Source organism: Leiobunum rupestre, chromosome 5, assembly GCF_980474605.1.
Source record: "Leiobunum rupestre chromosome 5, qqLeiRupe1.1.hap1, whole genome shotgun sequence".
Classification (NCBI taxonomy): Eukaryota; Metazoa; Arthropoda; class Arachnida; order Opiliones; family Sclerosomatidae; genus Leiobunum; species Leiobunum rupestre.
The window spans coordinates 32,964,021-32,990,006 of record NC_143388.1 but is presented as its reverse complement, the minus strand read 5'-3'; the positions used below and the strand labels follow the sequence as shown (position 1 = coordinate 32,990,006).

Here is a 25,986-nt window from a genome sequence, read left to right as displayed (position 1 = left end):
TTCTGCAAAATTGTAGAATTTAAAAAATTAAATAACTTTAATATAAAACGATATTCATAAACAAATTTGCAAAGTTGTTGATATTTTAAAAGTAATTTTTTCATAATATATTTCGATATTCTAAAAAGAAATCTTTCTGAAAAATAATCGATATTTAAAAATGAAATAGTTTTCTATATATCTCGATATTCTAAAAACAATTCTGCCAAATTGTTGATATTTTAAAAACAATTATTTTTATATATCTCGATATTCTAAAAATAAATCATTCTGAAAATTATGGATATTTTATAATGAAACAATTTTTAATATATCTCGATATTCTAAAAACAAATTCGGCAAAATGGTTGATATTTTAAAAAGAATTCGTTTTTAAGATATCTCGATATTCTAAAAAACAATTCTGCAAAATCGTTGATAATTTTTAAATATTTTTTTATATATCTCGATATTTTAATTTCTTTTTAATATATCTCGATATTTTAAATATATTATTTTTAATATATCTCGATATTTTAAAAATAATTTTTTTTATATATCTCGATATTTTAAAAATAATTTTTTTATATATCTCGATATTTTAAAGATATTTTTTTATATATCTCGATATTTTAAAAATATTTTTTATATATCTCGATATTTTTAAAATATTTTTTTATATATCTCGATATTTTAAAAATAATTTTTTTATATATCTCGATATTTTAAAAATATTTTTTTTATATATCTCGATATTTTAAAAATATTTTTTTATATATCTCGATATTTTAAAAATATTTTTTTATATATCTCGATATTTTAAAAATATTTTTTATATATCTCGATATTTTTAAAATATTTTTTATATATCTCGATATTTAAAAAATATTTTTTTATATATCTCGATATTTTAAAAATATTTTTTATATATCTCGATATTTTTAAAATATTTTTTTATATATCTCGATATTTTAAAAAAAAATTTAAATATATATCGATACTCTGCAAACTTGTTGAAATTTAAAAAAAATCGATTTTCTAAAACAAATTCTCTAAAACTGTTGATATTTTAAAATGAAATAATTTCAAATATATCTCGAAATATTCGAAATTATATGTTATCTATTATAGTTTGTATATATAAAATAAAATGACAAATGCAAAAGAATCGAGTAAGAAATCATCGTTTCAATACAAACACGACGCACTATCACTCTTAATTCCAAACGAAAGCAGAAATGGGAAAGAACACGCGGCGAATGCGGCTCAGGGGGAAAACGTTTCCGCCGCAAATCGAAGAGATATGGCGTGCTATTTTTTCATATCGAAAGAGCACATTTTCGTTTTCAAGCTCATATGGTTTCCGCTGTATGAAAAGGGAGAAGAGGTACAATGTCATAAGCCCCGGTCAATTGAAGTTACCAGTCAGTCGGAAGACGCCGAAACCCACACTTTATTACAGCATCCCCAGCGCCCGTACAATCCCAAGCGGAATCGTCGACACCCTGAACAAAAAAAATCCCTTCTTCATTTTTTAGTCCGGCGCTTCGTAGATAGCGCCGGAATTATACTTCGATGACGAGACGAATTTCGTAAATTTCGACTTGGTTGACATCATTGCCAAAGGTATAGCCACCATTGAATATCGGAAATCTGGCTACCCGGGTGTAAAGGTAGAGTGTATAGAAAGTTTTTCGCTTCGCTTAGTCGTTGTCTGTTCTAGGAATATGTAGTTGGGCTGGATGTTAAATTTAAAAGCCTAATTTTAGAATTAAAATTAGGAAGCAAATTAATATCATCATTTATATATATATAGCTATATAAGTTAAATATTTTAAAATTTAAATTAATATCACATTAAATTTTAGAGCTAAATTAATATCAAATTAAAATGAAGTGCTACATTAGTATCACAATAAAATGAAGTGCTAAATTAATATCACAATAAAATGAAGTGGTAAATTAATATAAAATTCACTTTAAAACGAAGAGCTAAATTAATATTAAATTCATATCAAAACCAAAGGCAAATATTAAATTAAAATTATAATATTAAATTCACGTTAAAATTAAGTGAATATTAAAATAAAATTAGGATATCAAATTCACAGTTAAATTTAATTAATATTAAATTAAAATTAGGATATCAAATTCGCAGTTAAATTAAATTAATATTAAATTAAAATTAGGATATAAAATTCACAGTTAAATTAAATTAATATTAAATTAAAATTAGGATATCAAATTCACAGTTAAATTAAATTAATATTAAATTAAAATTAGGATACCAAATTCACAGTTAAATTAAATTAATATTAAATTAAAATTAGGATAACAAATTCACAGTTAAATTAAATTTATATTTAATTAAATTTAGGATAACAAATTCACATTTAAATTAAATTAATATTTAATTAAAATTAGGATAACAAATTCACATTTAAATTAAATTAATATTAAATTAAAATTAGGATAACAAATTCACATTTAAATTAAATTAATATTTAATTAAAATTAGGATACCAAATTCCCAGTTAAATTACATTAATATTAAATTAAAATTAGGATATCCAATTCATAGTTAAATTAAATTAATATTAAATTAAAATTAGGATATCCAATTCACAGTTAAATTAAACTAATATTAAATTAAAATTAGGATATCCAATTCATAGTTAAATTAAATTAATATTAAATTAAAATTAGGATATCAAATTCGTAGTTAAATTAAATTAATATTAAATTAAAATTAGGATATCAAATTCATAAGTAAATTAAATTAATATTAAATTAAAATTAGGATATCGAATTCATAGTTAAATTAAATTAATATTAAATTAAAATTATGATATCCAATTCACAGTTAAATTAAATTAATATTAAATTAAAATTAGGATATCGAATTCATAGTTAAATTAAATTAATATTAAATTAAAATTAGGATATCCAATTCACAGTTAAATTAAATTAATATTAAATTAAAATTAGGATATCCAATTCACAGTTAAATTAAATTAATATTAAATTAAAATTAGGATATCCAATTCATAGTTATTAATATTAAATTAAAATTAGGATACCAAATTCACAGTTAAATTTAATTAATATTAAATTAAAATAAGGATACCAAATTCCCAGTTAAATTAAATTAATATTAAATTAAAATTAGAATATCAAATTCACAGTTAAATTAAATTAATATTAAATTAAAATTAGGATATCCAATTCATAGTTAAATTAAATTAATATTAAATTAAAATTAGTATATCCAATTCACAGTTAAATTAAATTAATATTAAATTAAAATTAGGATATCCAATTCATAGTTATTAATATTAAATTAAAATTAGGATATCAAATTCACAGTTAAATTAAATTAATATTAAATTAAAATTAGGATATCCAATTCATAGTTAAATTAAATTAATATTAAATTAAAATTAGGATATCAAATTCATAGTTAAATTAAATTAATATTAAATTAAAATTAGGATATCAAATTCGTAGTTAAATTAAATTAATATTAAATTAAAATTAGGATCTCGAATTCATAGCTAAATTAAATTAATATTAAATTAAAATTAGGATATCAAATTCATAGTTAAATTAAATTAATATTAAATTAAAATTAGGATATCAAATTCTTAGTTAAATTAAATTAATATTAAATTAAAATTAGGATATCGAATTCATAGTTAAATTAAATTAATATTAAATTAAAATTAGGATATCAAATTCTTAGTTAAATTAAATTAATATTAAATTAAAATTAGGATCTCGAATTCTTAGTTAAATTAAATTAATATTAAATTAAAATTAGGATCTCGAATTCTTAGTTAAATTAAATTAATATTAAATTAAAATTAGGATCTCGAATTCATAGTTAAATTAAATTAATATTAAATTAAAATTAGGATATCAAATTCGTAGTTAAATTAAATTAATATTAAATTAAAATTAGGATCTCGAATTCATAGTTAAATTAAATTAATATTAAATTAAAATTAGGATATCAAATTCATAGTTAAATTAAATTAATATTAAATTAAAATTAGGATATCAAATTCTTAGTTAAATTAAATTAATATTAAATTAAAATTAGGATATCGAATTCATAGTTAAATTAAATTAATATTAAATTAAAATTAGGATATCGAATTCATAGTTAAATTAAATTAATATTAAATTAAAATTAAGCTATGAAATCACAGTTAAATTAAATTAAATTATTATTAAATTAAATTAAGCTATGAAATCATAGTTAAATTAAATTAAATTATTATTAAATTAAAATTAAGTTATGAAATTCACTTTAAACTTAAATTAATGTAAAAACTAAATTTAAGATAAAAATTTATTAAATTAGATTAATACTAAATTTAAAATATAAATTTATGAAATTAGATTTATGATATAAAGTTATTAAATTAAATTTAAGATATAAATTTATTAATTTAGATTAATATTAAGTTATTACTATATATCTCTCCCCGAAAGTAAGATTTCCAGAATGCTTAAACGCCGGACTAAATTTTGGCATTTTAGCCACTTGTTTTATCGGAATGAAGAATTGGGGAGAAGCGGCGGTAGCAGGGGCGGATTTTTTTCTCAAATAGAAAGCGGATAAAACGAGCGAAATCTTTCGGGCTTCCTATAGTCCACCTCTTACGGCGGCACTCTTTTATAAAAGCGACATTGTCGCCGCGGAGGATCAGCAGAAGGACGCAAACCAAATGCGATTGAAGAGCCGACGCCGGTTTTATCGCGACGATGGCTGGAGCGACTATTTCATCTTCTCGAGTTTGGATAACTCCCAGAAAAGTCCCGAGAGGGGCGGAGGTATTCATTCCCCCCGTCTGGACTTATCATGTACTTCCCATATGAGCGTAAAAGCTAGAAGTGAATTTGTACTTTCACAGACGTTTAGGCTGGGAATTGTGAAAATGTGGATTTTACAGGTGCAAAAGGAAAGTGGTTGTACCGAGGCAAGACCCGGTAAACGTAAATAGATATTTTCTTTACAAGGAGTCCTTCGTACCCCGGGCCCCTTATTTTCTTTTCTAGGCTAATACCCCAGGCACCACCTTAGGCCGAAGTCATCTAGCCACTTATATTGTCGTTAATTCAGGTGGCCGGGTTACAATGCGTAGGAGGGGTGGAATACGAATGTTTTCTTATAAAAGTTACGGTAGGTTTTCATTTTTACATTTTATCAAGTTTGATCTGGGATTAAAAGTTTCGGACCTTAAGAATTTCTATAACCAAAATATTTGGAATTAGAAATACACCAAACGTTAAAATATTTGTCATTTTGTGGTTATGGTTATGTGACCAGTTTTACAATCTTTTACTATAGACAATCAATGAGTTAAATCATCACTGGTTTAAGGGGTTGAGGTTAACGGTAATATTGAGTGTAGGAAGCTGTTTAAATCATCACTGGTTTAAGGGGTTGAGGTGAACGGTAATAGTGTGTGTAGTGAGCTGTTGGCTCGCGTGGCATGGAGGGCTTGCCACAAGCCACCGGCGCAAATAATTCTTTTCTGAAGGGCTTGGCTTTCTACCCAAGTAGGTAGGGTGCCGACTCGTGGATGCTAGAGCATCCACTCTCTATCACACAGTTGTGGGTCGCCCCATTGCTGCGTCGAGGGTGAGACTGTCAGTAGTAGGGTTCTACTGCCCATATGGCTGTTTTGTCACCGGTCCGGGCTTGTGGACGCTGGTGTAGGTCATAATGATGAGACCACCGGTGTAGTAGGCTATCTTGATTACGATTGGAGCACCGGTATACAACAAATGTCTGCCCCTCGTGCCTAAAGCCCTGTGCACATATCCAATGTAGAAAGTTGCGGATAATTTGGAACGTGCCCAATGTGGAAAAGACAATGGAAATCGGCCTGAAAGTGTTGGTTTCAGTGGCGTTGCTAAAAGTATTCTAAAGCCTCACCCAAATTTTCCAAAAAAAAACTTTTTTAAAAATTGTAAAAACCAATAATAGTAGTTGCCTTAGTCACAACAGAAAATCGTACATTCCAAAAATTACGACTGAGGAAGTTCAAATTATTTAATTTTATAAATGCTGATGTATGGGATATAATAATAATTAAATTCGCCCCCAATTTTCAAAACAAATTGGAAATAAATAAATTTGGTTAACAAACGTTGAAATATCTTTAATTCTTGGTTACCTGGAAACTTAATTTTTAAGCCTAAATAAATTATTAATTTCAACTGGTTAATTAAAATTATAGATAGTCAAAAGAAATAAAACCGTAAAACGAGTAGAATAACAAATAATACTTTATATATTATTTTTAAAGTTACATTTCTTTGATAAGTGTTTAACAATGAAATAGCGTTAGTGAAATTTACACGGACTGATACTATTATAGCAGGGGGCTCAATATCTTTTTCGGGTACAGAGTTAATCGCCCGATATACAAATTATTCTGATATTGACGTTTAAAAGTCTAGACGACTTTATAAAGGAAGCCACCGGCGTTTAAATAAACCTGGCTGGAAATCCTTCTCTTTCGTAACCGTTGATAACAGATTCGGTCAATCATATTATGGCTATTCTGTAAAAATCAAAAATGACAAAAAATCTCTATCCGACAAAAATGGCAATGCGCGTGTGGAGATCGGGCGGATATCGAAAATTCAAACTATTGATTGTGTAAGCTCAATTTTAAGTAGTGGCAGTATGTTACGCTAGATCAGGTATTTGAGTCAAATCATAAACTAAATTCTTAAGCGGACGTAAAATAACAGTTTATTTTTGGGGACCAAGGCTTAAATTGGCATCATCGACCGTATGTCGAAGCATTTAGTTAAAATCACTAACGTCGGCATTACAGACCGCCACGATTTCGAATTTGACCAATACTATCGATGGTTTGATATTTCGATAGCAGCCTCTTCTGCACACGCGCATTTTCATTTTTGATAGATCATTATTTTTTTGTCATTTTTGAATTTCACAGAATAGACTCCCAGTGGCGTAACTTAGTATTTTTTGGGGCCCCGAACACGTCGTAGACTGTTATTTTATCTTCTATTTAGTTTTATTTTCCTAATACCAGGGGCGGATTAAGACAAGTCCACCAGGGGCCCCGAATCTTCAAGGGGCCCCAAACTAGTGATGCAATATTTAATATTATTCATGTTTTCTACCCGTAAACGCAAAAACCAAAAGGGTCCCGAAATTTTTAGCACCAGTGACCTCCAATCGGCTAAATCCACCTCTGCCTATTACCATAAGTGTATAATATGATTACATAAGTGTGACACTTCCTATTCTTCACATGCAAAAGCTTTACTGAGAGCTATATTCACAAGACAGTGACACACACGTAGCCTTTGACAGCGCCTCGCTGGGGGGAGATTTTCTTCCGGTGATGACATCACTCCGTTCCTAGCTCTCAGTAAAATATTCCCCAAAAGTGACAAACTTATGGAACAATATTATAGACTTATGCTAATATCCAAGACAACACCCAAGTCATTACCATTACCCTCTACAAGTTAATTATAGAAAGGGTAAACTGGAAAACTCGGGAGAAAACCCCTTTAACGAGTGGTGAGAGAACTTGCAAACTCAACGCGGAAGGAGAGGTTCTAAGATTTCACCCAGTGCCACAAGCTGGGATCGAACCCGGCTCCTTTTGCTGCGCTAGTCACTCCACCACCTTACATGATTGGGTTTCATAAGCGCAGCTGGGTGCATTGGCGCGGCAAAGTTTTATAAATGTTAATAAAAAACCACTATCTGGTATCTTTTAGATTTGTTTATTTTGTATAGTTTTTTATGATAGACTTATATATAGCAATAATTTATTTATGATCTTATTTGAAGATTAAATTTCGTGAAGTGAAATGGATTACGGTGAAGCGTCAAAATTGTTAAGCCTTTTGAGTCAAGTACGCCAAAAACTAGAACAAAATCATGGGTCAATAGTGTTGTAGCACTTCGTAGCTTTGGCCGTGGCCGCCATTTTGGTCGCAAATTTTTTATCTATAGGAAAGAGCATGGGTGACGTACTAGGACGTCACAGTGCCATTACTCTATTGGAGCACTACGGTATTAATAGTAATAGTAATAATCAGCTAGGCTAATACCCAAGGCACCACCCTAGGCCTAAGTCATCGAGCGACTTATAAAGCCCTTAATTCAGGTGGCCGGGTTACAATGCGTAGGAGGGTGGTGGCAAGCCCTGCATGCCACGAGATCGAGCCAACAGCTCCCTACACTAACTATTACCGTTAACCTAAACAAGTTTTTATGAAAGGGGAAACCGAAGAACTCGGGGGAAAACCCCTTAAACCAGTGGCGAGAGAACTTGCAAACTCTACGCAGAAGGAGTTGTTCCGAGTTTTCACCCAGTGCCACAAGCTGGGATCGAACCCGGCTCCTCTTGCTGCGAGGCGAAAGTGCTAACCACTCCGCCACCCCACCTGTATTTTCACACAGACTACGAAAAAGCGGCTCATTCAGCTATTGCGCAAGTATTTCCAGAAATAACTATAAAGCCCCATTTTCACGCTCGCTGGTAGCGGGTAAAAATCGACAAAATCCGCTTCCGCTACACACTTTTTCACTTTCCGCGTCGATCTGTTTCAAACGGATATTTTAGATTAATTTTCACGCTTGCGAGTGGCGGATGCGAATTTTGACGATTTTTATCAGCTACCAGCGAGCATGAAACTTCTTCACTTGGCTTCCGAGATTTGTGGAAAGACGAAGTAATAACGCCGCAACTTTTAGACCATCTCCTTAAAGGATCTATCTTTTAAACAGGATCAAGAAACACATTCATAAATTTGCGGATATCTGTTTGATCTGGCTCATTATGGCGAGCTCTGTACACGAAGATCGAAATCAAGACGGTTTACTTTCGCAGTGGACTTTGTCGTGGGCGATGTTGACAGAATGGCCGTGTCCCAAAAGGAAGCGAATCCTTTTCACGAGACCCGAGGGACTCATCAGTACCGAGATAAGATAAAAATATAAAAAGATTATAAACCGAAATATTGACCGCTGGTGGTCAACGTCTGAGTCAGCGCGGATTGGATTAGGAGGCGGCCGCCTATCTTCTGGCGCTTATTCGTCGATGGAAACGGCCAGACGATATTTCTAAACGATAGAATCGTTTACCCTTGCTTACGTGTAAGCTATTATCAGTCCAATGTTTTCTAAATATTAGATAATGATTTTCAAATTGTTTCCGACAGAAATACATGTATTTCAGTTTCCGATATTACCAAATTGTTTCCCAAAATTAACAATAACATGTTTCACAAAATTAACAATAAAATGTTTCACAACATTAACAATAAAATGTTTCCCAAAATTAACAATAAAATGTTTCACAAAATTATCAATAAAATGTTTCCCAAAATTAACAATAAAATGTTTCACAAAATTTATCAAATTTTTAAAAAACTGTCACACAATTGTTTCCAAAAACTATAGAGATAAGTGAGTCTGTATACCGATAAGGGGCACCTGCGGGCGGGGGAAACGGGCCCCTATAGGGGCCCCCTTTTGCGGCAATATTCGGCGGGGGTCAAAAGGTTAGCTGATTTACGAGGTCAATAGGTTATCTGCCCCTATGGACACGATGCAAACAGCCGTTAAATAGGTGTGAAACGGACCCCCTATAGGGGCCCCATTTTGCGTACATTTTCGGCGGGGTCAAAAGGTTAGGTCAATAGGTTAGATGATTTACGATAGGTTATCTGCCCCTATTCCGCAGGTGGTGTGGACTGACACGATGTTATGCAAACAGCCGGCCAGTCATAGTTAATAGCTGGAGGCACCCCATTTTAGGTCAAAAGGTTAGCTGATTTACGATGTTAGGTCAATAGGTTATCTGCCCCTATGGACACGATGCAAACAGCCGTTAAATAGGTGTGAAACGGACCCCCTATAGGGGCCCCATTTTGCGTACATTTTCGGCAGGTCAATAGGTTAGGTCAATAGGTTAGATGATTTACGATAGGTTATCTGCCCCTATTCCGCAGGTGGTGTGGACTGACACGATGTTATGCAAACAGCCGGCCAGTCATAGTTAATAGCTGGAGGCACCCCATTTTAGGTCAAAAGGTTAGCTGATTTACGATGTTATAACCCATAAAACCCAAGGTGTTAACCCATTTTAGGTCAATAGGTTATCTATGGCGGTGACACGATGTTATGCAAACAGCCTACCCGTCATAGTGAATGTCGAGTTGGTTGGTTTTCGCCGACAAACACTTTCGGGCCCCCTAAGGGTAGCGTAAAATAGCGGGCGGTCATCGGTAAAAGTGTTTTGGGAAAAAAAGAGCAGAGTGTATACAAATTATAAGGTTTTATTTAGATATTCAAAGTTACAGTACATTAAGCGGATGAAAACGTTTAAAGATAAAACAATTTATTTTTAATATATTTATGGTTGGTAGATACCATATTAAACAAATTGTAAAAGTTAAATACACAAAACATATTTTGGTTGGCCACTGTTTCTTTAAAATCTTCAATAATTTTAAATGCTGTTACGTAATTGGACGCGTAGCGGACAACGGTATCATACCTTTCATGTTCATCCGATAGAAATAAATTGTTGGGTGCACATGGTTCTTTATACAATATTTCGTAAATTTTACGATAATTATCGGTTATAACGTAACCCATTAATTCAAAGAGTTTTTGGTTCACTTTAAGGAGTTGAATGTGCGAATTAATGAAATATTTGAGTCTGTCCAATTCTCGAGTTTCCGGCGCTTTGATTACGACCGACGCTTCGGATATCGTACTCTGCAAGGTTAATTCTTTTTGGTCAGACATGGCGGCGGTCACTAGCGCATCAGATAGCGGGAACGGTGATCGAAAGGGCAACCTTTGTGGATCATTTATTTGTTCCCAGTGCCCGTATAAATCGTCCCAGGCGCGCGAAGACATCTCAAAGACCTGGTGTGTGATTTTATTGCATAGAGCTACAGATATATCGAGCTCAGACGTAAAACCCGTAGTAACGAAAAGCTCGGATGAAAGTGAATACCGAGGGTTAATGTTACGCTGAGTCGGATCAAATTTAGACATTTTAGTAGACCCAGGAACGTTATCTACACAGCTTCGTTTAGACATGATGCTCGAGAAACGGTTTGTAGTGTACTGCCGATGGATGACGGGGATGAATCCCTTATATAGCGATAATAATTTGATGACGTAATCAGGATGACGTAATGGGTTGACTCAATGACTCACGCGATTAGTCAAATTTTGCGGTGTTATGTGTATAGCGACGGCCATATTGGTAAACCAAAGAGATAGAAATTCTACAAGTCCCATTAAAAGTAAAATCAACGCGATTAGTAATGCGTTTTTAGGATTGTTCGCGATAAGGCGAGTAACGGGAAAGGCGGGATCGTCCCTATTCGGTAGGGCTGGTGGAATCATCTGACATGATGTTATGCAAACAGCCAGTAGCTATAAACCCGAGTAATGGGCCCCCTACGGCATCTGTCAAACACTTTTTTCCACGTGCGAGTGGTGTTATGAAATAAATCCAAATAGTTCAATGGGTCGAGCCTTTTGTGTATCAATTCATAACTATTTTCACCGACAAACACTTTCCCCGTGTAACATTATTTTCAATCACTTTTACGATGCGCAAAGCTATCCGTCTTACGGAATATCGGCCCTAAGGGGTAAAGGGTAGATAGAGGATGGCCCTTGCCCCCAGCGCGTAAAATAGACACAGCGGGTGTCCCCTCTCGCTAGCTAAAAGTGTCGTTTTTACATCAGGTGTGGATTCTTCGCGCTAAAATGGTTATAACAAACGATTGTTCCCACCAAAAATGTAAAATCCATCTCCGCTGTTCTCGGATGAGGACGTAGCCATTTAAGTTTTTATCAATTTTTATATTTTTAGCTTGGCGATGTATTCCAAAATTAAATGGTAACCACGTATGCGTTACAATTTCAAGATGCAAGATACTCGAGAATGGTAAAATAGTCTATATTTAAAGTTAAAATGCGAAAACTATATTTGTATAGTCGAAATTTATTTTAACGTATTAAAATAAAAATTCATCTTTCTGACAAGAGTCTTACCCATCATACATACACCATCTAATCTGGAATCTATGTTTAACAATTGGAGGAATTCGTGTTTACGATAGGCTCTTTTTTAACGTAACTTAGTACATTAATTGAGTATTTTGAAATATTTTAATATCGGAATTTTTTTTGATGTATTAAAAGTAGAGTTAAGATGCTTTTATAGTATTTTCTATGTATTAGCATATCTGAACTTGCGGTTCAATTTTGGGTACATGGACCACTTACACGCTAATGATATTCAAATGAAGTTTAAAAATATTTCCATTTGAACGAGTCCCTCTTTTTATATCAGCAAAGTACTGAACGATTCTATCTTATGGATTTAAATAGTTCTAACAATAGTACAACTACAACATTTGAGAAAGACACTTTTCCCATTGTGAAAGTGGAATACAAAATAAGAATCACTTCAATTTAAAACGCACTTTAAATTTAAGTATAGACTATTTTACCATTCTCGAGTAACTCTTTTTTTCTTTAAAAGCTGAAGAAATATTAGAAACGACATTAGTGATCAATTAATTGTTTCCGAGTATGACAGACGATTTTTGATATTAAAGAGTCATTTTTCAAAAGTAAGATTGTTTTCGGTTATTTTTTTTTAAAGCTAGCTTAGAAATCACATTATTTTTATATATAATTATTTAGTTGTAATGTTAATTCTTAATTACTGGTAGCCTTCACTAGAAACTATTATAAGAATTATATATGAATTTATAACCAAGCGTGTATTTACCACTAGTGAATGCAATATCAGTCGAAGAATTGAAGAAAGACGGAATCACGTCATTATTAAGAACTGCCCTCACAAAGTAAACTTGGGTAAAGTAGAAGCGGAAATTGATAAACAACGAGTCCGCGCAGAAGCCGTTGCTCGATCGGGACTACCATCGCATCTTTTTGGAAATTTGACAAGTGCTTGGGTGGAACAAATGAAAACCCCTAAACGAATAAACAAAGATATAGAACTTAGACCATGGCAGAAAAGTTTATTGGAACATTTAATTCTCTCAGACAGAAAAATAATATTTGTAATAGGAAAAGATGGAAATGAAGGAAAATCGTGGATGTTAAATTACTTGAAATCCCGTAAGCCCGACTTTGTACATTGTCAGCAAGTGACAGTTTCGGGGAGTGAAATGCTTTTTCAATTGAAAAAAGTTTGCTCTGGTGTGAACCACTTTTTCTTTAACACCTTGAGAAGTATAAAAATATGCGACGAACACTTGGCAGTATTTGAAAGTTTAAAAGATGGTGAAATTGTTAGTACGAAATATAATTGTGTGAGTATAAATATTAGTACTCCAAATGTAGTTTGTGTTTTTGGAAATTATATGCCTGAATCTTACGGTTTAAGTTCTGATAGAATTGTACGATTTTATATAAAAAATAATTATTTATGTAAAAATTAATTATGAAATATGTATAGTAGAAATGTTAATATAAAATTTGCATAATTGAGGACGTGTGAATATAAAAATAGTAAACTTAAGGTTGTTTGTGTTTAATTCCCGATTTTTTTGGTATATGTTCATATTATAGCCGTCCTCAGGTTATCTATATAAAAACAAATGGTTGTACAAAAAAATGAAAAGAAAGAATAATAAAATTGTTGATTTAAACCAGAAAAGGTATGTCGGTCAAATGTTTGAGTTTTCTTAAATTTATTTCATATACATTTCTACATGTTTTTATTTCACTGTAATAAAGTCTCTAACACTTATGAATAGATAATTGTATAATTGATTTACAAGTTATTAGAGTTAGAAATTTAGTCTTAGCAATTGTTTTTTCACGCTTTATTTAAGTCAAGCAATAACATTTTTAAAAATGAAAGCTGTTAAACGAAATAAAATAAGCATTTCTGAACTTTTTATATTAATTATGTTTTATTATTTATAACGATATGGATTTCAATACATTTGAAGAAGCGAGTAAACTCAGCTTATCAGACTTGGGCAAAGTGGTTTTTAATTGATGGTGTTATATAATAAAATATACTTCAGCTTTTGAATAAGATTTTTTTCTATCCAACCGATATCCTTTATATAAAAGCTGAAGTAATTAATCCATTCAATTCAACAAGCATTAAAAAACCCGGTTCAAGTCAGAATAGCTGTGCAAAGTACTAATAACGTAGAAAATGTTTTTGGGGGTTCCATTGACCTGATGAAAAATTTTCATAAGATAAAGTTACTGGACTGATGGAAGCTTCAGTGTTTTCAGAGCGAAGTCTTAATTGCATATTCTAAGTTTTTTTAAAAACAAGTTTATTTCTAAAAATGAAAAGTACATGTTTTATCGGGGGCAAACTTTTTCCGTGTGAATGGAGAAATGATAATTAAAGAGTTAGCTATTTACGATACGGAAACGGAGAAGCATAACGTCTGGACCTTTAAACCACCATATCCATATTCCAGTCTTACGGAAGACGATAAATGGCATTGTAGATGGTTGTATTGGAACATTTGTGATCTCCGTTGGGACGACGGACAGGAAGACTACAACAGCCTAGGAGCCATCGCGAATTATATAAAAGAACAAGGGTTAAAGTTTTTTTTTGGAAAGGTTTAGTAAAGGCCAAAGTTTTATCGGATTTCATAGGAGTTAACGTCAAGAACGTCGAGGATTTAGACTGTCCTACCATTCTTTGTATAAGTGCTCCTAAACATTGTCATTTTCACCGTGACCCTAATAATTTCGCCGTTGTGAAATCTCACAAAATCGCTGTGTGGTACCGAAAAATCGTGTGTAAGAAAATATAAGTCGTTTTAAGATTATTTTTGCTACTTTTTCATCACATTGGTTTTACGTTATGTCTGTTTTCTAAAATTACGTTTCTTAAATAGCGTAACGTATTAAAGTTGAATAAAGAGTTTTTCATTTTATTTTAATTTTAGTGTTTTTATAATATCTTTCTGACTACATGTGTATTGTTTAACTTCTTTCATTTTTAAAAATGAAATTGCTTGATTTAAATAAAGCGTGAAAATTATTAGTTTCGAAATGATATTTACAAATCTTATCCAATCTAAAGTCCATCGTTCGGGTATTAGTAAGTATTTCATACAAACTAACTTAATTCAGTATTTTTAGAAGTGAAGAGAAAACACATTGTGAAAAACCAAATGAAAAGAGACTTTAAACGGTTTTAAAAATCTTAATATATATATTTAAAAAATCCAACGTTTCGGCAGTGTAGCATATGAAAGTATTAAGTTTCAAAAAGTGCATTTAAATTGAAGTGAGGCCTATTTTGGGATTCCCCTTGTTCCTCCTTCTTTCATCTCAGCATGTTTCCCCTTTTATCATGGTTTCTCTCCAAAAAATAGCCAAAAATCTTAAATCAGTAGGTCTCGCTCCTATTTATCTTCCACCATCCCAAATTGTCAGCTTTATTATGTAATAACAAAGAACCAACAAGGCCATCATTTATAAAATCTCCCGTGCTTGTGGTGATAATTACATTGGGCAATGCCGTAGCCCATTTCTTCAAGGGCGTAAAGAGCCCCAAAAATATAAACAACCCGTACAATAATTCTCCCCTTAACGAACACCTTCGTGTTTTTGGGGCCATAATGCTAGGTGGGGCTCAATAGATATACTAGCTCGACCCAAAATTATATAAAACAAATTTTAATGTACGCGAATCCATCGAAATCTAAAAAAATAAATCTGCGCAATGTTTAAACCGTGACTATGGTCCCTTTAACTTATACACGTTTTCTCCACTTTTTAAATGTTTTATGGACCTCACCCTCTCACACAGACAACAAACCAATTCCTCCTCTCGCAGAATCCACCCATTCAGACCATAGTAGCCTCGAGCGCGAACGAAGATATCGAGCCCATATAACACTTCGACGGGGGTCGACTCGCCTTTGAGAAAAAAACGCTCGCGGCTAAAGAACAGTGGCATCCACTATATGTATGCATAAATATTTTTTCGTCCCAAAGTTTTACCATCGTACTGTCAGACTTGTAAAAATCCCATGAAGAAGGAGGAACAGTTCCTCCGAAACGTTCGATTTTTTAAATAAATATATTGTGAATTTTAAAAACGGTTAAAGTCTCTTTTCACTAAGTATTTTATATATTTGAATATCGGAATTGTATTTCGTTGCGTTAAAAGTAGAGTTTAGATGTATAGTCTTTTTAAGTAATACTCGTGATATAGGGTCAAGTACCAAGCATATTTAAGTACTACAATGATATTAAATTAAAGTTTAAAAATATTTCCATTCTACGTTACTTTAACAACGAATATTCTATGACGTCAAAACACTCAAATCCATGTTTCAAATTCAAATTAACCGCGCAAAACACTTAAATCTATGTTTTCATTTGATTTTTAAATTAACCGCGACGCGCCCCCAGACCGCGCCCCCCCGAGAAATCCGCGCCCCAGACCGCGCCCCCCAGGGGAAATCAGCGCACGCGCGCCGCCTTGAAGTTACGTTAACTGTGTGAGTTGAAACATCTGTATAGCTTGTTGAGATAGCTATAGTCGACTGATATGTGTTCAGCATGTCTTATGGGAAACCAAAGTCATTTTAAAATTTGTTTCAGCTTCATTTTTAAATATATATAATTAAACAAAATAAAAGAAAGAAATAAAAAATATAAAAAACATAGGTTGAAATTAGGGTCGTTGTCGGAATTCGCGAACATATAGGGTCTTCTATCTAAGTCGATACCACCCTTGAGGTCGGGGATGGTTAACTTTTATTCACTAGATAAAGCTCTCAAAATTATTCGTAAAATTTTTTGATCAAGTAATTTATATTTCTGTATTATCCGATTACGCGCACCGCTCAGGTTATGACTTTTTACGCGCTCTATCTGTTTGTATTTGGATTTTTTAGCCATTTCTATCAGGGTTGAAAAGGAACGAGTGGGCTCGAAAAAGCTTCCCCAATATTCTTTTTAATAAAAGTGTATTTTAAACCATGAAGTATCTGTCTCTATAGTATATTACTTACTATTTACTAGTTTAAATTAACCATGGTTAAATTTTGCGTTTAGTCATTACTTACTATTATCAATAAACTACGTTAGTCATAACTTACTATTATCGTTTAGCTACGTTAGTCATTACATATTATTATCGTAAACCTCCACGAGAGCTTTAACAATTTAACGGTATACGTTTTCGACAATACGATAAGTTCGCATTAACTTACGATGGACGACGTTACCTTTTTTTGGTATGAACGAATCTTTTCTCTGTCACTCAGGAAAAATAAATTCCGTTTTAAAACTTTATTGAAACAGGTCTGCTCGTAACTTCAAACAAAACTAACTCGGTTTGGAATTATTCACAAAAACGGGATACTAAAATATTCAGTGGATTAATTAGCGATACAATCTAACTAATCTGAAGTTTCAAGTAATGAAAGTGCAATATGTGTAGGTACAAATGTTCTTATGACGGTTAGATTTATTTATTTATTTAGTTATTTATTTAAGAGACATACCTACGAAGCCGGAACGACTTACATGTAGTCATCACGATATGTGCTTTAGCTGATTGATTGAATGATTAACGCGATATTTTGCAGCGATGTTAATGTAACTGCATGGCGTTAACCGACTCATTGTTAAATACCTTGTTTATATACATTATACAGAGATGCTAATATATTAATGGTAAGTTGCGAAAATCACAGTGCGCGTAAATTAGTAAAACAATATAACATAGTGAACAAGTTGGCCTGAACACAATATGTTGATATACGAAGCCCTCCCCACCTCGCCGTAGCCAGGGGCGGCGCGCGTGCGCTGATTTCCCCTGGGGGGCGCGGTCTGGGGCGCGGATTTCTCGGGGGGGCGCGGTCTGGGGGCGCGTCGCGGTTAATTTAAAAATCAAATGAAAACATAGATTTAAGTGTTTTGCGCGGTTAATTTGAATTTGAAACATGGATTTGAGTGTTTTGACGTCATAGAATATTCGTTGTTAAAGTAACGTAGAATGGAAATATTTTTAAACTTTAATTTAATATCATTGTAGTACTTAAATATGCTTGGTACTTGACCCTATATCACGAGTATTACTTAAAAAGACTATACATCTAAACTCTACTTTTAACGCAACGAAATACAATTCCGATATTCAAATATATAAAATACTTAGTGAAAAGAGACTTTAACCGTTTTTAAAATTCACAATATATTTATTTAAAAAATCGAACGTTTCGGAGGAACTGTTCCTCCTTCTTCATGGGATTTTTACAAGTCTGACAGTACGATGGTAAAACTTTGGGACGAAAAAATATTTATGCATACATATAGTGGATGCCACTGTTCTTTAGCCGCGAGCGTTTTTTTCTCAAAGGCGAGTCGACCCCCGTCGAAGTGTTATATGGGCTCGATATCTTCGTTCGCGCTCGAGGCTACTATGGTCTGAATGGGTGGATTCTGCGAGAGGAGGAATTGGTTTGTTGTCTGTGTGAGAGGGTGAGGTCCATAAAACATTTAAAAAGTGGAGAAAACGTGTATAAGTTAAAGGGACCATAGTCACGGTTTAAACATTGCGCAGATTTATTTTTTTAGATTTCGATGGATTCGCGTACATTAAAATTTGTTTTATATAATTTTGGGTCGAGCTAGTATATCTATTGAGCCCCACCTAGCATTATGGCCCCAAAAACACGAAGGTGTTCGTTAAGGGGAGAATTATTGTACGGGTTGTTTATATTTTTGGGGCTCTTTACGCCCTTGAAGAAATGGGCTACGGCATTGCCCAATGTAATTATCACCACAAGCACGGGAGATTTTATAAATGATGGCCTTGTTGGTTCTTTGTTATTACATAATAAAGCTGACAATTTGGGATGGTGGAAGATAAATAGGAGCGAGACCTACTGATTTAAGATTTTTGGCTATTTTTTGGAGAGAAACCATGATAAAAGGGGAAACATGCTGAGATGAAAGAAGGAGGAACAAGGGGAATCCCAAAATAGGCCTCACTTCAATTTAAATGCACTTTTTGAAACTTAATACTTTCATATGCTACACTGCCGAAACGTTGGATTTTTTAAATATATATATTAAGATTTTTAAAACCGTTTAAAGTCTCTTTTCATTTGGTTTTTCACAATGTGTTTTCTCTTCACTTCTAAAAATACTGAATTAAGTTAGTTTGTATGAAATACTTACTAATACCCGAACGATGGACTTTAGATTGGATAAGATTTGTAAATATCATTTCGAAACTAATAATTTTCACGCTTTATTTAAATCAAGCAATTTCATTTTTAAAAATGAAAGAAGTTAAACAATACACATGTAGTCAGAAAGATATTATAAAAACACTAAAATTAAAATAAAATGAAAAACTCTTTATTCAACTTTAATACGTTACGCTATTTAAGAAACGTAATTTTAGAAAACAGACATAACGTAAAACCAATGTGATGAAAAAGTAGCAAAAATAATCTTAAAACGACTTATATTTTCTTACACACGATTTTTCGGTACCACACAGCGATTTTGTGAGATTTCACAACGGCGAAATTATTAGGGTCACGGTGAAAATGACAATGTTTAGGAGCACTTATACAAAGAATGGTAGGACAGTCTAAATCCTCGACGTTCTTGACGTTAACTCCTATGAAATCCGATAAAACTTTGACCTTTACTAAACCTTTCCAAAAAAAAACTTTAACCCTTGTTCTTTTATATAATTCGCGATGGCTCCTAGGCTGTTGTAGTCTTCCTGTCCGTCGTCCCAACGGAGATCACAAATGTTCCAATACAACCATCTACAATGCCATTTATCGTCTTCCGTAAGACTGGAATATGGATATGGTGGTTTAAAGGTCCAGACGTTATGCTTCTCCGTTTCCGTATCGTAAATAGCTAACTCTTTAATTATCATTTCTCCATTCACACGGAAAAAGTTTGCCCCCGATAAAACATGTACTTTTCATTTTTAGAAATAAACTTGTTTTTAAAAAAACTTAGAATATGCAATTAAGACTTCGCTCTGAAAACACTGAAGCTTCCATCAGTCCAGTAACTTTATCTTATGAAAATTTTTCATCAGGTCAATGGAACCCCCAAAAACATTTTCTACGTTATTAGTACTTTGCACAGCTATTCTGACTTGAACCGGGTTTTTTAATGCTTGTTGAATTGAATGGATTAATTACTTCAGCTTTTATATAAAGGATATCGGTTGGATAGAAAAAAATCTTATTCAAAAGCTGAAGTATATTTTATTATATAACACCATCAATTAAAAACCACTTTGCCCAAGTCTGATAAGCTGAGTTTACTCGCTTCTTCAAATGTATTGAAATCCATATCGTTATAAATAATAAAACATAATTAATATAAAAAGTTCAGAAATGCTTATTTTATTTCGTTTAACAGCTTTCATTTTTAAAAATGTTATTGCTTGACTTAAATAAAGCGTGAAAAAACAATTGCTAAGACTAAATTTCTAACTCTAATAACTTGTAAATCAATTATACAATTATCTATTCATAAGTGTTAGAGACTTTATTACAGTGAAATAAAAACATGTAGAAATGTATATGAAATAAATTTAAGAAAACTCAAACATTTGACCGACATACCTTTTCTGGTTTAAATCAACAATTTTATTATTCTTTCTTTTCATTTTTTTGTACAACCATTTGTTTTTATATAGATAACCTGAGGACGGCTATAATATGAACATATACCAAAAAAATCGGGAATTAAACACAAACAACCTTAAGTTTACTATTTTTATATTCACACGTCCTCAATTATGCAAATTTTATATTAACATTTCTACTATACATATTTCATAATTAATTTTTACATAAATAATTATTTTTTATATAAAATCGTACAATTCTATCAGAACTTAAACCGTAAGATTCAGGCATATAATTTCCAAAAACACAAACTACATTTGGAGTACTAATATTTATACTCACACAATTATATTTCGTACTAACAATTTCACCATCTTTTAAACTTTCAAATACTGCCAAGTGTTCGTCGCATATTTTTATACTTCTCAAGGTGTTAAAGAAAAAGTGGTTCACACCAGAGCAAACTTTTTTCAATTGAAAAAGCATTTCACTCCCCGAAACTGTCACTTGCTGACAATGTACAAAGTCGGGCTTACGGGATTTCAAGTAATTTAACATCCACGATTTTCCTTCATTTCCATCTTTTCCTATTACAAATATTATTTTTCTGTCTGAGAGAATTAAATGTTCCAATAAACTTTTCTGCCATGGTCTAAGTTCTATATCTTTGTTTATTCGTTTAGGGGTTTTCATTTGTTCCACCCAAGCACTTGTCAAATTTCCAAAAAGATGCGATGGTAGTCCCGATCGAGCAACGGCTTCTGCGCGGACTCGTTGTTTATCAATTTCCGCTTCTACTTTACCCAAGTTTACTTTGTGAGGGCAGTTCTTAATAATGACGTGATTCCGTCTTTCTTCAATTCTTCGACTGATATTGCATTCACTAGTGGTAAATACACGCTTGGTTATAAATTCATATATAATTCTTATAATAGTTTCTAGTGAAGGCTACCAGTAATTAAGAATTAACATTACAACTAAATAATTATATATAAAAATAATGTGATTTCTAAGCTAGCTTTAAAAAAAAATAACCGAAAACAATCTTACTTTTGAAAAATGACTCTTTAATATCAAAAATCGTCTGTCATACTCGGAAACAATTAATTGATCACTAATGTCGTTTCTAATATTTCTTCAGCTTTTAAAGAAAAAAAGAGTTACTCGAGAATGGTAAAATAGTCTATACTTAAATTTAAAGTGCGTTTTAAATTGAAGTGATTCTTATTTTGTATTCCACTTTCACAATGGGAAAAGTGTCTTTCTCAAATGTTGTAGTTGTACTATTGTTAGAACTATTTAAATCCATAAGATAGAATCGTTCAGTACTTTGCTGATATAAAAAGAGGGACTCGTTCAAATGGAAATATTTTTAAACTTCATTTGAATATCATTAGCGTGTAAGTGGTCCATGTACCCAAAATTGAACCGCAAGTTCAGATATGCTAATACATAGAAAATACTATAAAAGCATCTTAACTCTACTTTTAATACATCAAAAAAAATTCCGATATTAAAATATTTCAAAATACTCAATTAATGTACTAAGTTACGTTAAAAAAGAGCCTATCGTAAACACGAATTCCTCCAATTGTTAAACATAGATTCCAGATTAGATGGTGTATGTATGATGGGTAAGACTCTTGTCAGAAAGATGAATTTTTATTTTAATACGTTAAAATAAATTTCGACTATACAAATATAGTTTTCGCATTTTAACTTTAAATATAGACTATTTTACCATTCTCGAGTATCTTGCATCTTGAAATTGTAACGCATACGTGGTTACCATTTAATTTTGGAATACATCGCCAAGCTAAAAATATAAAAATTGATAAAAACTTAAATGGCTACGTCCTCATCCGAGAACAGCGGAGATGGATTTTACATTTTTGGTGGGAACAATCGTTTGTTATAACCATTTTAGCGCGAAGAATCCACACCTGATGTAAAAACGACACTTTTAGCTAGCGAGAGGGGACACCCGCTGTGTCTATTTTACGCGCTGGGGGCAAGGGCCATCCTCTATCTACCCTTTACCCCTTAGGGCCGATATTCCGTAAGACGGATAGCTTTGCGCATCGTAAAAGTGATTGAAAATAATGTTACACGGGGAAAGTGTTTGTCGGTGAAAATAGTTATGAATTGATACACAAAAGGCTCGACCCATTGAACTATTTGGATTTATTTCATAACACCACTCGCACGTGGAAAAAAGTGTTTGACAGATGCCGTAGGGGGCCCATTACTCGGGTTTATAGCTACTGGCTGTTTGCATAACATCATGTCAGATGATTCCACCAGCCCTACCGAATAGGGACGATCCCGCCTTTCCCGTTACTCGCCTTATCGCGAACAATCCTAAAAACGCATTACTAATCGCGTTGATTTTACTTTTAATGGGACTTGTAGAATTTCTATCTCTTTGGTTTACCAATATGGCCGTCGCTATACACATAACACCGCAAAATTTGACTAATCGCGTGAGTCATTGAGTCAACCCATTACGTCATCCTGATTACGTCATCAAATTATTATCGCTATATAAGGGATTCATCCCCGTCATCCATCGGCAGTACACTACAAACCGTTTCTCGAGCATCATGTCTAAACGAAGCTGTGTAGATAACGTTCCTGGGTCTACTAAAATGTCTAAATTTGATCCGACTCAGCGTAACATTAACCCTCGGTATTCACTTTCATCCGAGCTTTTCGTTACTACGGGTTTTACGTCTGAGCTCGATATATCTGTAGCTCTATGCAATAAAATCACACACCAGGTCTTTGAGATGTCTTCGCGCGCCTGGGACGATTTATACGGGCACTGGGAACAAATAAATGATCCACAAAGGTTGCCCTTTCGATCACCGTTCCCGCTATCTGATGCGCTAGTGACCGCCGCCATGTCTGACCAAAAAGAATTAACCTTGCAGAGTACGATATCCGAAGCGTCGGTCGTAATCAAAGCGCCGGAAACTCGAGAATTGGACAGACTCAAATATTTCATTAATTCGCACATTCAACTCCTTAAAGTGAACCAAAAACTCTTTGAATTAATGGGTTACGTTATAACCGATAATTATCGTAAAATTTACGAAATATTGTATAAAGAACCATGTGCACCCAACAATTTATTTCTATCGGATGAACATGAAAGGTATGATACCGTTGTCCGCTACGCGTCCAATTACGTAACAGCATTTAAAATTATTGAAGATTTTAAAGAAACAGTGGCCAACCAAAATATGTTTTGTGTATTTAACTTTTACAATTTGTTTAATATGGTATCTACCAACCATAAATATATTAAAAATAAATTGTTTTATCTTTAAACGTTTTCATCCGCTTAATGTACTGTAACTTTGAATATCTAAATAAAACCTTATAATTTGTATACACTCTGCTCTTTTTTTCCCAAAACACTTTTACCGATGACCGCCCGCTATTTTACGCTACCCTTAGGGGGCCCGAAAGTGTTTGTCGGCGAAAACCAACCAACTCGACATTCACTATGACGGGTAGGCTGTTTGCATAACATCGTGTCACCGCCATAGATAACCTATTGACCTAAAATGGGTTAACACCTTGGGTTTTATGGGTTATAACATCGTAAATCAGCTAACCTTTTGACCTAAAATGGGGTGCCTCCAGCTATTAACTATGACTGGCCGGCTGTTTGCATAACATCGTGTCAGTCCACACCACCTGCGGAATAGGGGCAGATAACCTATCGTAAATCATCTAACCTATTGACCTAACCTATTGACCCCGCCGAAAATGTACGCAAAATGGGGCCCCTATAGGGGGTCCGTTTCACACCTATTTAACGGCTGTTTGCATCGTGTCCATAGGGGCAGATAACCTATTGACCTAACATCGTAAATCAGCTAACCTTTTGACCTAAAATGGGGTGCCTCCAGCTATTAACTATGACTGGCCGGCTGTTTGCATAACATCGTGTCAGTCCACACCACCTGCGGAATAGGGGCAGATAACCTATCGTAAATCATCTAACCTATTGACCTAACCTTTTGACCCCGCCGAAAATGTACGCAAAATGGGGCCCCTATAGGGGGTCCGTTTCACACCTATTTAACGGCTGTTTGCATCGTGTCCATAGGGGCAGATAACCTATTGACCTCGTAAATCAGCTAACCTTTTGACCCCCGCCGAATATTGCCGCAAAAGGGGGCCCCTATAGGGGCCCGTTTCCCCCGCCCGCAGGTGCCCCTTATCGGTATACAGACTCACTTATCTCTAACTATTAAGTAATTTAAAAAATTTATATTATTATCATACTAAATTAGCCTAAATGATAATTCTTAACTAATATACTAAATTAGCTTAAATTATCATACTTAATTAGCCTAAATGATCATTCTAAATTAGCCTAAACTATCATACTAAATTAGCCTAAATGGTCATTCTAAATTAGCCTAAACTATCATACTAAATTAGCCTAAATGATAATTCTTAACTAATATACTAAATTAGCTTAAATTATCATACTTAATTAGCCTAAATGATCATTCTAAATTAGCCTAAACTATCATACTAAATTAGCCTAAATGGTCATTCTAAATTAGCCTAAACTATCATACTAAATTAGCCTAAATGATAATTCTTAACTAATATACTAAATTAGCTTAAATTAGCATACTTAATTAGCCTCAATGATCATTCTAAATTAGCCTAAACTATCATACTAAATTAGTCTAAATAATCATAACAGATTAGACCAAATTATCATACTAAATTAGCCTAAATAATCATTCTAAATTAGACTAAATTATCATTCTAAATTAGACTAAATTATCATCCTAAATTATCATCCTAAATTATCATTCTAAATTAGACTAAATTATCATACTAAATTAGCCGAAATAATAATTCTGAATTAGCCTAAATTATCATACTAAATTAGCCGAAATAATAATTCTAAATTAGCCGAAATTCACATATTAAATTAGCCGAAATAATCATTCTAAATTAGCCTAAATTATCATACTAAATTAGCCGAAATAATCATTCTAAATTAGCCTAAATTATCATACTAAATTAGCCTAAATTATCATACTAAACTAGCCGAAATAATAATTCTGAATTAGCCTAAATTATCATACTAAATTAGCCTAAATAATAATTCTAAATTAGCCTAAATTATCATACTAAATTAGCCGAAATAATCATTCTAAATTAGCCTAAATTATCATACTAAATTATCCTAAATTATCATACTAAATTAGCCTAAATTATCATACTAAATTATCCTAAATTATCATACTAAATTAGCCCAAATTATCATACTAAATTAGC

At 32.7% G+C, this 25,986-nt stretch overlaps 2 long non-coding RNA genes across 4 annotated transcripts; one reads left to right on the top strand and one right to left on the bottom strand.

Moving 5' to 3' along the window:
* Positions 1 to 9,549: 9,549 nt before the first annotated feature.
* LOC149944199 (uncharacterized) lies at positions 9,550 to 13,316 on the top strand. 2 transcript variants are annotated; one of them, XR_016480855.1, is made up of 4 exons: positions 9,550 to 11,819; positions 11,892 to 11,966; positions 12,567 to 12,657; positions 12,825 to 13,316. It is a non-coding gene; the product is annotated as an uncharacterized LOC149944199 (long non-coding RNA). The 2 variants fall into 2 exon arrangements; XR_016480854.1 differs by having other exon boundaries at positions 9,550 to 11,966; positions 12,825 to 13,314.
* A 7,766-nt stretch (positions 13,317 to 21,082) lies between these two features.
* On the bottom strand, positions 21,083 to 24,829 carry LOC149944198 (uncharacterized). 2 transcript variants are annotated; one of them, XR_016480863.1, is made up of 4 exons: positions 22,559 to 24,829; positions 22,412 to 22,486; positions 21,721 to 21,811; positions 21,083 to 21,553 (listed from the first exon to the last, which is right to left on the bottom strand). It is a non-coding gene; the product is annotated as an uncharacterized LOC149944198 (long non-coding RNA). The 2 variants fall into 2 exon arrangements; XR_016480862.1 differs by having other exon boundaries at positions 21,087 to 21,553; positions 22,412 to 24,829.
* Between the last annotated feature and the right edge of the window lie 1,157 nt (positions 24,830 to 25,986).